This window comes from Polyodon spathula, chromosome 11 (assembly GCF_017654505.1).
Source record: "Polyodon spathula isolate WHYD16114869_AA chromosome 11, ASM1765450v1, whole genome shotgun sequence".
Classification (NCBI taxonomy): domain Eukaryota; kingdom Metazoa; phylum Chordata; class Actinopteri; order Acipenseriformes; family Polyodontidae; genus Polyodon; species Polyodon spathula.
The window spans coordinates 22928017-22940440 of NC_054544.1; the positions used below are offsets into that span (position 1 = coordinate 22928017).

The following is a 12424-nucleotide window of genomic DNA, read 5'->3' on the forward strand; positions in this document are numbered from 1 at the left end:
CAGCACCATCTAGTGCACAACTATTAATTGTCAGCAATACAAAAGGAAACTTGACTCGAAGTTACAGATCACTAGATGACACTGGCTCTTACATCTTTAAATACCATAATTGCTGGTCTAGCTTGTGTTACATATATCTGTGGCAGAGAACTAGAAATGACAAGAAGCGACTGCACTCAGGTGAAAGCACCATTGACACAAAATACAGAAAACAAAAAACACAGTATTTGAATAATCGTAACGAGAACCTCTGGTAAAAACTGAAAACAAAAAAATAAAAAGCTAAAGGAAGGTAAAAAGAATGAAGCTCTTGTTCAGCAGTGATGTGCGAAATTCCCTTTCCTAGTTGAAAACAATGTTACAGATACACTGAGTACTAAATAGCAGCAGCACAAAAAATGTTGGAAAATCGTTGTCAATTACTTTGGATTTTAAACACAGTGGTACTAAAAAAAATCAGTTGATTATCCACAGTTCTATATAATATCAGCTGTGAGAAAAGTTTTGCAGGAAAGAGGTTCCTTTGATTAACCCATACCTCAATAAGCCACAGCTGGATTTTATTAGGGCACTGGGAAGTTGCCGTGGATTGCATTAAACACCTATCCATGGTTATTTTGGGATTACCCTAAATTTAACGTGCATCGTTTTTTATTACATCACTATCAACTATACCATCTGAATATTAATGGTATTTCTAAAAATGGCTACATTGTCAAAAAACAGTCAAATTATTATTTTTTTTCATTTAGGGCCTTATTTACAAAAAAAGGTAGGTTTTGTTTAGGACTGCATGTGTAAAGGCAGTTTGGTAATTAAATTAAGTTTGTTGGTCATAGAATTATTTTTTAACTGTATTTAACTTAAAAAGAAATCCTAAAACACAACCACGGCCCTTAAAGTTTTGTTAATAGCCCCCATGTCTCCATTCCACACTCTTGTCTGAGTTTGAGGCGTTTCTTTTTCTCGATTTGTAGTTCTTTTCCTAACAGGTTTAGCATGGCATATAGCTTATCACAACATTATTGATCATAGCAACCCTGTCACCAACTCTGAGTTTCTGATTTGAATGATACTGCGCCAAGGAACAGGATACTTGCAATAAACAAAAGGATGACCACTTATAGCTCCTTCATTCTTTTGAAGTCTGGTTATCTGCCTTGGGCAAAACTGTTGCTTTCCCACTGAATGGAAAAACTAATAGCCCTGTTTTTTTCAAACCTTGCTTTGGGTCAAATGTGCACTATTTCAGAGATAGGAAAATGAAACTGGCAAAGTTACAAGACTAGGGAGGAACAAATCATACATTTCATTCAAAGATGAACTCACCACCAGTATTGTCATTAAATACATGCCTTTTTATCCATGTAGCCACTCCTCTTAGGGTCTTATTTTCAGTGTTTAATTAAGTTTATTTAAAGGTCTCTTATCACTCATAAAGAGGTCAATTACTTTAAAGCACACATAAATCTTACTTAATATGTATTGCCATTAATTCATAAATATGATATTTGACTTTTTAAATGACGCACACATTATGGTCAATTGTATTAGATTGTATTGCTATTTTAAAAATCCAATTCATGACACCAACCGTACTATATGGAGTTTTTACCGTGCTCAGTATCCGTGTGGCTGACATCACCTGCTTTAAAAAGCTCATACCTGAGGCATCCTCGGAAAACAGTCAATTCAAAACAGTGACATCACAATTAGCTATGTAATACAGCCACTTAACAAGATTCTCTTCATCAGCCTTCTTTTCTCTTTTCAGTGAAATTGACAATGGACTAAATAAAGGTCGGTATTCATTACAAAACAAATATATCTGGCTTCTATAACTTGTATTTAACAATAAAGCAGTATGTACAGTAATAGGGTTACTGGCTGTGTGTGGTTTGAGAGAGAGAGAGAGAGAGAGAGAGAGAGAGAGAGAGAGAGAGAGAGAGAGAGAGAGAGAGAGAGAGAGAGAGAGAGAGAGAGAGAGAGAGAGAGAGAGAGAGAGAGAGAGAGAAACAGATGAGCTCAGTTGCCAGGTGCATCTGTATTCAAAATGGATGAAATTGTGGTGTTTTACAAGGGCCTTCGATAGAACAGGCCATTCCATAGAACAAGGCTTCAGATTTCACCCCAATACAGATTCCCTGAAGCATGCATTGATGAATGGACCTGTCTCCCCCATGTCTTCATAATACTCAAATCTGTCAGCTAGGTCATTTAAACCTGTGTGTGATCAGTTAGCTAGTAAAACATGTACTGTTTTAATACAAAATGCTCAGTTGGATTCCACATCTATGTGGATTTTTTTAGGAAGGAGACAAATACATTAATAGGTCTATACATGCTTCATTCTTAAACATCAAGAAAGCTCAAAACTGTAGTACTATCAATACACAATTCATGCTTGGAGTTAATCTTCAATCTTTTTAGCAGGCAACCTACTGCAAACTATAATAACATTAACATATAAATAGAGTCAAGAAAATTGCAGAATTGTGCAGGTATTATTATTATTGTACTGTATAAACTAAAACATCCAAACAAGAAAATGCATTAACAGAGCAGGTGCTCTTCGCATATAGATCAAACATAAGAACTGCAAGGCACAGACACAGGCATGCTAAATCAAGCAAGGCTATGTAATAGCCCTGATAAAAGTTTACCAAAGTAAAAGCATAGCATAGTGTGATATGGTAAATTATTGGTAAATACAGAGAGGAATGGTAAGTGCATTTAAAAACATGACAAACCCTGACAAACTATGTAAAATGCTTGGTATAATAATGGAAAAAGCATGGGGAAACTGCAAAATTGCAGTGAAAATTTACAGCAGGAAAACTTTTATAAGGGAGATAACTGGATACATTCATAGATGTCATACTGTTTGGTGTGAAATAGATAACCAAAAACTAATTTGGTTCTTCAAAAAATTCAAAAAAGAATGATCCTAGTTCCAATAAGCAGTAAATAAATGGAGAGGGGTAGATATGAGGCATATACACTAAACTGCTCATTCCCTCACCCCTAAGTGAAAGGGTCCCCCCTCTAGACCAGGGCAGGCTTGAGGTATGGAGAATGAACTGCTCCCTCCCTCATCCCCTAAGAGAAAGAGTGCTCCCCCTAGTCCAGGGCAGGGCAGACTTGAAGTCAAGTCAATAATATTTTTTTATTTTCATTTGAACTGTATTACTTTACTGTAGAATCACCAGTAACACTGGATTGGTTGAACGGTAGGTCAGTATTACAACTGTACCCATCTGTGTAAGTGCATGTCATTTTGAGTTCCAAGCTTTGTAAGTAAGTGGTTTAAAAGTTGAGCACTGAGCTGCAGTTTCCTGTATGTCAATGTATCAACCCTGAGAAGCAGTGTTATGGTACAGGCCCTGTTAAGTGTAATTACTATCACAGCTTGACAGGCCTCAAACCACAGATGACTTATTCTAAGAAATGCTGTTCCAGTGATGAAATCATGTGTCTTGCACAGACATGCTATGGCAATTTATCACATTATAAATTTGACAAAAAGCTTGAATTAGGGAACTAGTTTCAACAGAGTTTTAGGTCTTTGACTGGAGACCTGGGTTTGAATCCAGCTTCTCTGGTGAATAGAAAACAGATTTTGTGGTCAACAAATTGAAATTGACTAGATCTTGATTTGCTGCTGATGAAAATGATTTCAGAACGCTTTCACACTAGTCCCTGTGGCAGGTGGGAAGGTGGAAGATACTTTATCTGTTTGGTACTTGAAAGATGACTTTTTATTTTCTCCAAAAACTAATTGATGGTGGATTTAGATTGCTGCCAGTTCTTTGAATTCCAGTTTTTGCTCAAATCAGTGAAACATCAGAGGTCTCCTTTCTGATTACATTGGATTTAAATGTAAAGCAGCCTCTCATCTCCAACCCAGCTCTCCACACGTGGAAGGCCTGCAGCTGCTTGTATGGACACAACAAAGCCAGATAATACATCAGCCACTAGTCAAACAGGAATTACCATTAAAGACAACAATACACAATGTCCATAAACACTACAGTGTTCAGGAGGTAGCATTCACTGTAGTACATTACAGGTTAAATGTTTAGGGTGATACATGGCATCTTCAATCAATCCAGAAGAAACTTAGTAACTTAGGCATACTTGACAGATGTTTCTACTAAAAGTCTTTCCGATATTCAGTGTTTAAATGGTATTTCATTGCAGGAGTTGAGAATAAAAAAATTGATGCTAACCAGGTTTTCAAATGAAAAATTCATGACCAACATTCCAACAAACATTGAAGACAAGACGAGGTAAACACGTGCTTCATCCAACACATTATCTTGCTGTTTAGGACATGGGTGAAGTTTGACTTTTATATTGGGGGTCGGGAGTCGGGGTGGGGGCCCAGTGATTCTTGGACCTTGGTGGGGGTGGAGACAGGAACAAAGCTACAGAGATGTTAAACTTGCAAAAGAGAACATGTGCCTTATTTGGAGACAACTGGGGGCCCCTCCCTAAGCACTACCATTGCAAAATGTGACAAAAATTTTATATAAGCAGAGCAGTCTTGGATTCAACTGCAGTAAATGAGTGTAAAACGAGGGAATACGCGTGTCTTGGAGTGTAGAACAGACTCATTTAATGGTTGCATTAGTCTCATCGGCTAGCTTCAATACCATACCACTGTATTCAAAATAGGTAAAATCACATACACAGCTGCATGTTGAGGTGCATTGCTAAATATGACGAGTTGATTAATTGTTTTCTTAAGTTATACCTTTTTAACATCTTTTGAAAATATTCTGTAATAATAATAATAATAATAATAATAATAATAATAATAATAATAATAATAATTGAAATTACAGTTAGGGCATGAAAACAAAGTGGATCGTCAACAGGGCCTGGCTTTTATTGTGCAGTACACAACATGGAAGACAAAAAACATAAACACAGGAATCATATTTTAACGCTACACTAAAAGTCGAACACAGCAAAAACGAATGTGTATTTGTTTTTTAAAATTATACAGCACGCTCTCCTTAAAGGTGCAAAGATATAGCAAATATCACCGAAGGTCTGCACATAAATGTATAGATTTTATAAACTCGAGTTTCTCTTAGAGTGCACAATTTGCCGGAACGCTCAAAGTGTAATTTGAACAGCTCGGTTGAATGACATCAGCGGGGCTGCTGGTTCCAGCCCCTCCCTCACACGATGACATCACTACCATACTCAGCTTTCAACCAGCACAGTGGAAAATGACAAAAGGAGTAATAGTACCCGGAGCGAAGGCATTGACGTTGTGGAATATCTAGTGTAAACGAATTCATCCAAATTTGCACGGGTAAGTCACAGAAATGCCTTAAATGTGCAGTTTGCTGTTGAAATGTATGTGTGATTCTTAGTACCTGAAGCTCAGTTTTAATACAGTTGTGTGCTGCCATGGTTTTATGTGAAGGTTGTTTTTTGGTGCTAGTAGTAGTACACTGTATTAGCGCTGGAAACGGGATACTGATCATGTTTTAAGGACTTATTAATGGACGGGAACAGTTTCTGGATAGTTTTCAACTAAATAATATACTATATTTCGAGAAAGTGTGATTGTGTATTGCCGTAGCTAGCTTTGCATTTCGTTTTTGTTTATTTATTTTTAAAGTTAGCATCAATATATTTTGTCTTGCATTACTGTTCTTTTAGTAAAGCTAATTTATTTAGATTTTTAATCAAGTACAAGAGCCTTTGACTTCAAAGGAAAAGGAAAAAAAGCAAAAAAAGCAAAAAAACAAAAAACAAAAAACAAACACCCCACTGAATTAACTGCTTAGTAGTACATTCCATATGTCTCTTTTGAGTCGGTCTGACCGCTCCGTTGATACATTCTCTGAAAGTAACGTTGACCAACATGATAATTACATTATTTTTAGCTCCTGCTTGAAAAGCTTTTGCGAGATTTTTTAATTTTTTTTAAATATTATTTTATGAGTTACTTTAGAGGACGGCTGATTATTTCCTTCCCGATATAATTGATAAGACTTTCAAATCGCTCGCTTATTTTTTGAAACTTTTTTTTTTTTTAAGGCAGTGTTTTAAACGATATTAAACTGATCAGGAAATAATTTTTTGTTGTAATACATTCATTTGCAAGCATTAACGACCACGAACCCTCTCACCAATGTCGATCCAAAAAAATAAAAATAAATAGAAAACATTTAAAAAAATGTAATAACCACAGTGAGAGAAGGTGATCGCGTGTGAAGTTTTTGCCCAGTAACAATTGTGAAATGAGTGAATATAAAACTTTGTAAATTTAATAATTAAAGAGACAACTTTAAATAAATAAATCAACCCTGCAATAAAACGGTTATTGGCAGTCGATGTCTGTTATTTAAATATAACGAGGGCTGTTTGAATGGATATTCAAATTATGGGTAGTCTATTTCGTACACTTTGTATTTACATAACAATGTTACATTACACACTCCCAGCCCCTTCTCAGATCAAAACAATGCACCCCGCCCTCCCCTTCCAGCGAAGACCTCGTTTAAAAGTGTACAATGCTTGTGGGACCCCCAGGTGGACTATAAAAACGTTTACAATACCAGTAAAGAACAAGTAGGGCCTATTGGCTTTGACGTGAAATGCGCTAACCATAAGCATAACTCTGTGGACTTGAGGATACATTGATTGAACGGTTTATTCGATATCCACTGTCATGAGAAGAACTAATTAAACATTTCGACGTAATTTAACAAGAGAACATTTAAGAATAGTAGACAATACACGTTGATTGCAAAACAAGACTTGCAGCATTTCTTCTAATGTCTTCTTATTAGTCTGAGCTGAGGTTGTGTGTGTGTGTTTATACAAATAAGGAGGTTGCACTGCATCAGTCTTGGCAAGCTGCTGAACATTAACAACATGGCTCATTTATTCAGTGTACCACAAATGGCCCTATTGTTTCGCAGCAAAGCGCTTGTGATGACAGTGGAACTTGCCATGACCGTGAGGTGCCTGGCAGGCAGCAGTGAACCAGGCCTTTACAAGCAAACTTGTGGTTCTGTTTACATATTTTTGTCTGAGGTGCATCTTGTGCTTTGTTGCTTCAGGCAAGTACACATTTAATAATTAATATGGTACTGAAATGTTTTATTTACACATCATAACGCCTCTGTGTAGATTATATGTATTTTGACTGTCCAGAATTAAGTTTACCACAATTCTAATTGCTGGAAGACAAAGCAAGAATTACAATATAAAATGTAATCCTGGAAAAAGCCATTCTTCCCCAGGTTTTTGCCTTGTAAGGGCTACCTAGTAAACCAGTACTTTTTAGTAGCCTTTTTCAGTTAATTCATGTTAAATATTAGCCTTCATTTGTAAGCAGAAGGCACAAGCTGTTGACTCATTTTCCTAAAATGGGGTCTTCTGTTTTCTGTCACGCCAACACATCAGATGTGCTCTGAAGTGCCTGAGTGTCATAGTATATTTGTACTTCCTGGGAATAACAAGACAGCTATGCATGCCTTTTACTAAAAAAAAAAAAAAAAGCTTTCATTGCAAGACGCAGCAGCAATCCAAAGGACTCATATCATTGGTTGGTATAGTAATGGGGCTCTAAGCTTTTAAGCTCTAACAGTTAATAAGAACATCAACAATGGGGAGAGTGAAGCAATTAAAATGTTTAACTCACCCCCTCCCAAAAAACAGGATGGTTCCACCAGTCAAGGGCATGGTGACTGAACTGCTCACCCCACTAAGAGAAATGGTGCAAGTCTAGAGCAGGTTTGTGGCATGGAGACTGAGATGCAGCCTCTCCTATAATAATAATAATAATCTTTATATATCACCTTTCATAACGCTTTACAAGATAGAAGGCTAGGGTGTGTGAACTATGCATCAGTTGTAGAGTCACTTACAACAACGTCTCACCAGAAAGATGGAGCACAAGGAGGTTAAGTGACTTGCTCAGGGTCACACAACGACTCAGTGGCTGAGCTGGGATTTGAACCCGGGACTTCCTAGTTTCAAGCCAGTTTCTTTAAACACTGGACCGCACAGCCTCTTATCTAAGAGAAAGGGTGCTCCCTGTAGTCTAGAGCAGGCTATCTGCTCCCTTGATAAATAGGGCATTGTGCCAAGTATCTATATGAGTGCTCCAAAAGTAAAAAATTGGTACGTTATGGCACTTAACAGAAATGGCCTCACAGATTAATACAGGCTGATTAGAAAGTGAGTTTACCACATCAGTGATGTGATGTGTTGATGTGGTAAACGTACTGTCTAATGCCTTTGTACAAGGGTATACGGTGCAATAGACAGCTTGCTTCATGTTAGCAGTGAGTTCCAAAGAGAAGAAAAGTAGATTACTTGTTTCAGACGCCCCCATCTTTCTCATGTTCCTCACAGCCTCTAGGGTGTAAAAGCAAAATAATCTTTAAGAAACCAATAAGCAAGCATATAATATCTTCCTCTGTAAGGCTGGTGAACATTGTTAAAACTTTCTCCTATAATGAAAGTAACCCCAACATTTGGTAAGTGTGCTCTTTAAATTCAGCTTTGCTGAAACAGTGCTCTCTCTTTAATTGATAAATGTTCCAATTCGATAAATGTAATTGTTTAAGCACAATTACTTCTGTGTGTGATAGTTTACAAATGTTGTTAATTCGTGATATATTGTTTTATATTACTACATGTTTTTATGTGATAAAGACCTCAATTCTCTTCAGGTATGAAGTGGAAGTTTTAAAGAAATGAGTGTTGTTGTGTGCATTTGTATAGCCCTCTGTTGATATGTATATACACACACACACACAGTACCAGTCAAAAGCTTGAGTACACCTGCTTGAAACCAGGTTTTTCATGGTTATCTATGCTTTTAACTGTATAAACCTGTCTATAAACACTTAATATTTCATTATATGATACGTGCACTTATATAAGCTGAGAATCATAAGTGAATTGCATTCAGAAATTAAATTTTTAAATGAAAATGTAAATCTTGTCAATTTCAATGAAATGGTCACCCAAAGCAAGGGGATTTCAGTATGAAGTCCAAGTCAGTTAAAAGTGTGAAATGTGTATAACAAGGTGTTAGAACACTGGCCTAAGTATAAAAGTGCCTTTGTTTTATGTTCTCAGAGTTAACTAGCATGTTACCTAATTAACCTTTTTGTCACCAATTATTGTTAGTTGGTGAGGGTCCATGATTATTAGAAATATAAGTAGCATAGGCACAAGTTTGCCATTCCTGAATATAAGGGAGCAGAAAATGGCAAAATACACTCAGTTAAGCAAAGAAAAAAAAGACTGTAATTACTTTAAGAAATGAAGGTCAATCTTTAAGACAAATCGCAAGAACTTTGCAAGTGTCTGTAACTGCTGTGGCCATCAGACGATTTGAAGAAACTGGCACTCATGAATGAGGACCGAACAAAGTCAGGCAAGCCAAGGGTGACCTCAGAATCAGAGAACAAGTTCATTCGAATCACAGGTCTGTGAAACCAGCGATTAACTGACCCTGAAATACAAGCTCAGCTAAATGCTGCTAGAAGTACAGCTGTTTCAACATCAACTGTTCTGGGGAGATTGCATGAAGCTGGCCTAACTTGAAGAATTGCTGCAAAGAAACCATTGTTAAGAGTGCAGAATAAGAGGAAGAGACTTGCCTGGGCTAAAAAACACAGAAACAGGATGTTTGAGGAGTGGAAGTCGGTCTTATGGACTGATGAGTCAAAATTTAAAATATTTGGGTCCAACCGCTGAGTATTTGTAAGACACAGAGAGGGTGAGCGCATGAGTTCTGCATGTGTGGTTCCCACTGTGAAGCATGGAGGAGGCAGTGTCATGGTCTGGGGTTGCTTTGCTGGTTACCAAGTCAGTGGCAAGCTCAATCAGCATGGCTATCCTAGCATACTTCAGAGGCATGCCATTCTATCAGGATTATGGCTAGTTGGGCAGTCCTTCATTCTTCAGCAAGATAATGACCAGAAATACACCTCAGAGTTGTGCCCCAAGAACTATCTGGAGAAGAAGGAAAGTGAAGAACAACTCAATCTAATGACCTGGCCTGCCCAGTCTCCAGACCTCAGTCCCATAGAATTTGTATGGGACAAACTGGATAGAAAAGTCAAAGCTAAGCTACCCACAAGTGCCCTACATCTCTGGGAATTGCTGCAGAAGAGTTTGGAAGACATGTCGGGTGATATCCTGCTGAAATTTGTTAACCGAATGCCTCGTGTTTGTGAAGCTGTTATTAAGACAAAGGGTGGCTATTTTGAGGAATCCAAGATTTAGAGACAATTTTCTTGAACATTGCTTTGATACTCCTTATGTTTTGTTTTGTATATTGTAACATGTGTTTTCATTGTCAAGTATTTACAGAAACGTATAGGACGTAAAACATTGTCAATTATGAAACAAATCTAGTTTCCAGCAGGTTTACTCAAACTTTTGACTGTGTGTGTGTGTCTATTGCCTTTACCTTGTTATAATTTCCTGTACCTCTCCAGTTTCTAATTTTGTTGATCATTTATGAACACTTCTGTACTGTGGGTTTTGTCAAGTGATTGAAAACGAGACATTTTGTGTTTGAATTGAAAGTGATGGTCTCGAGGAGTCAAATGTTTCATCCATGCATTAAATATGTTTATAATATTAAATATGTTTATTCAATATGAGTAGTCTATATTGGCATTGTTTTCATCCCATGCAAATATAAACAGTAACTTAAACCTCAAGAACAGACTTTTTAGGCAAGCTCTCCAAATCAATCACTATTGCGTAACACAGCAAATCTTTCAAGTATTTTGTTAAGTGTAAGTTAGCATAGTATTTTCATCCATAACTTTTTATAAGGTAAAGCTGTGTTAAGTAGACAGTAGTGTCAGCACTAACTCTGTCTGCTTGCAGTCCGGTGCAGTACTGCATTTCATACAGCAAGCCTTGATAGCATTCAATATCTTTTTTCATATTTGGTGGTCCTGAGAGAAATATATATATAAAATAATTATAATTTTTTAATGGATCTCATTCATTGAAATCCACAGAATGACTCGCACTGTTCCATGTTAGCAGCGTTATTAAGCAGACGTGGGGCTTGTGATTCTCTGATATCAGCTGTATTATACATTTATATATTTTACAGGTGCACCAATAAAGATTTCTTTGGCCGATCCCGATAGCTGGTGGTTATCTATCCATATCGTCCGATACCAATAATAATAAATAGTGCAGGTAAGCTATTGTAAACTACTAGAACAAGACATAGGGTCTCTATTTGAACTGTTTTGTAAATATTAAAAAATGAACAGATATAGTTTACTTGTTGCTTTTCAGAAAATGCATACAAAGAATAACGTATTATATTGTGTGCTTGACAGCAAGTTATACATTTGTTTTACAAGTCACACAAAAATAACACTTCTGTAGAAAAAAATATATAATGTGATATTAACTTTTATAGCCACTTACTGTCAAACATTGCATATTATAACTATACCGACCTATAAAATGTAGCCTACACGGTGTCAACTATAACAACGCTTGTTAAATTCTTGTTTTAAGGATACACTGCTTAACAGTATAGCACAGCTTAAATTGTTCACGTAATCAAAAACAAAAAGATGTCATAAAAATATCCAGTTACTAAATTCAGTCAAACTTGAATTTGTTATTTAACAAGACAGCACAGTAATCAATTCTCCTTCAAAATGCCACTGAATGCATCCTGCAACCAATGCAGATTAATCAAGATAAAAAACTGTTGCAAAAGGTAATTTTGAAGTGCATAGTATAATAATAATAATAATAATAATAATAATAATAATAATAATAATAATAATAATAATAATAATAATAATAATAATAATAAAAACTATGTTGGTAGTGTTTTTTTAAAGCATCGTTGGATTTAATGATCGAGTCTGTTCTACTGCACACAACTCGATATCCTATTGTAGTCTTCAGATATTTAAAAAAAAAAATAATAAATTCGAAGCACTGCTCTTTAGAGACTTATTTACTGTTGCGTGATTACACGTTACACAGCACTGGGAAAATGAGTCTCTCAGTGTTCTTGTGCCATTAGTAGTAACTACCCCCAAGTAAGGGACTCATTTTTAACCAATTTCTGCAGTCAAATTAAAGAGTCCATGCTATTCAAAGAAAAAACATATTGTTGGTAAAGGTGGAAAAAACAACAGAATTTGCAGCTGATTGTGTTGTTATCTCTAGCAGGAGTGACACAATTTAAAAACACTTTCTGTTTGTACTGTACTTGTTACTGTTATACATAGCATGTGTAACATTTTTTAATGTGTTTTTTTTCTAGTTAACTTGTGTTGCCTTTTAATTGCTTAGGAAAAACCTGAATACTCGTGTCATTCTAACAATGCTTGATTGAAATTGAGAGAACAAGAGAAAGAGAGATAATCCTATAAGGTGT

At 36.3% G+C, this 12424-nt stretch overlaps 1 protein-coding gene across 1 annotated transcript in view; it reads left to right on the plus strand.

Annotated features, from left to right (window-relative positions):
- Positions 1-5226: 5226 nt before the first annotated feature.
- Positions 5227-12424, plus strand: part of LOC121322944 (SH3 domain-binding protein 4-A-like) — a 51824-nt gene continuing 44626 nt past the window's right edge. Inside the window, exon 1 of the mRNA XM_041263588.1 lies at positions 5227-5326. The gene's annotated coding sequence lies outside the window, so the exon portion shown is untranslated. The remainder of the gene's footprint in view (positions 5327-12424) is intronic.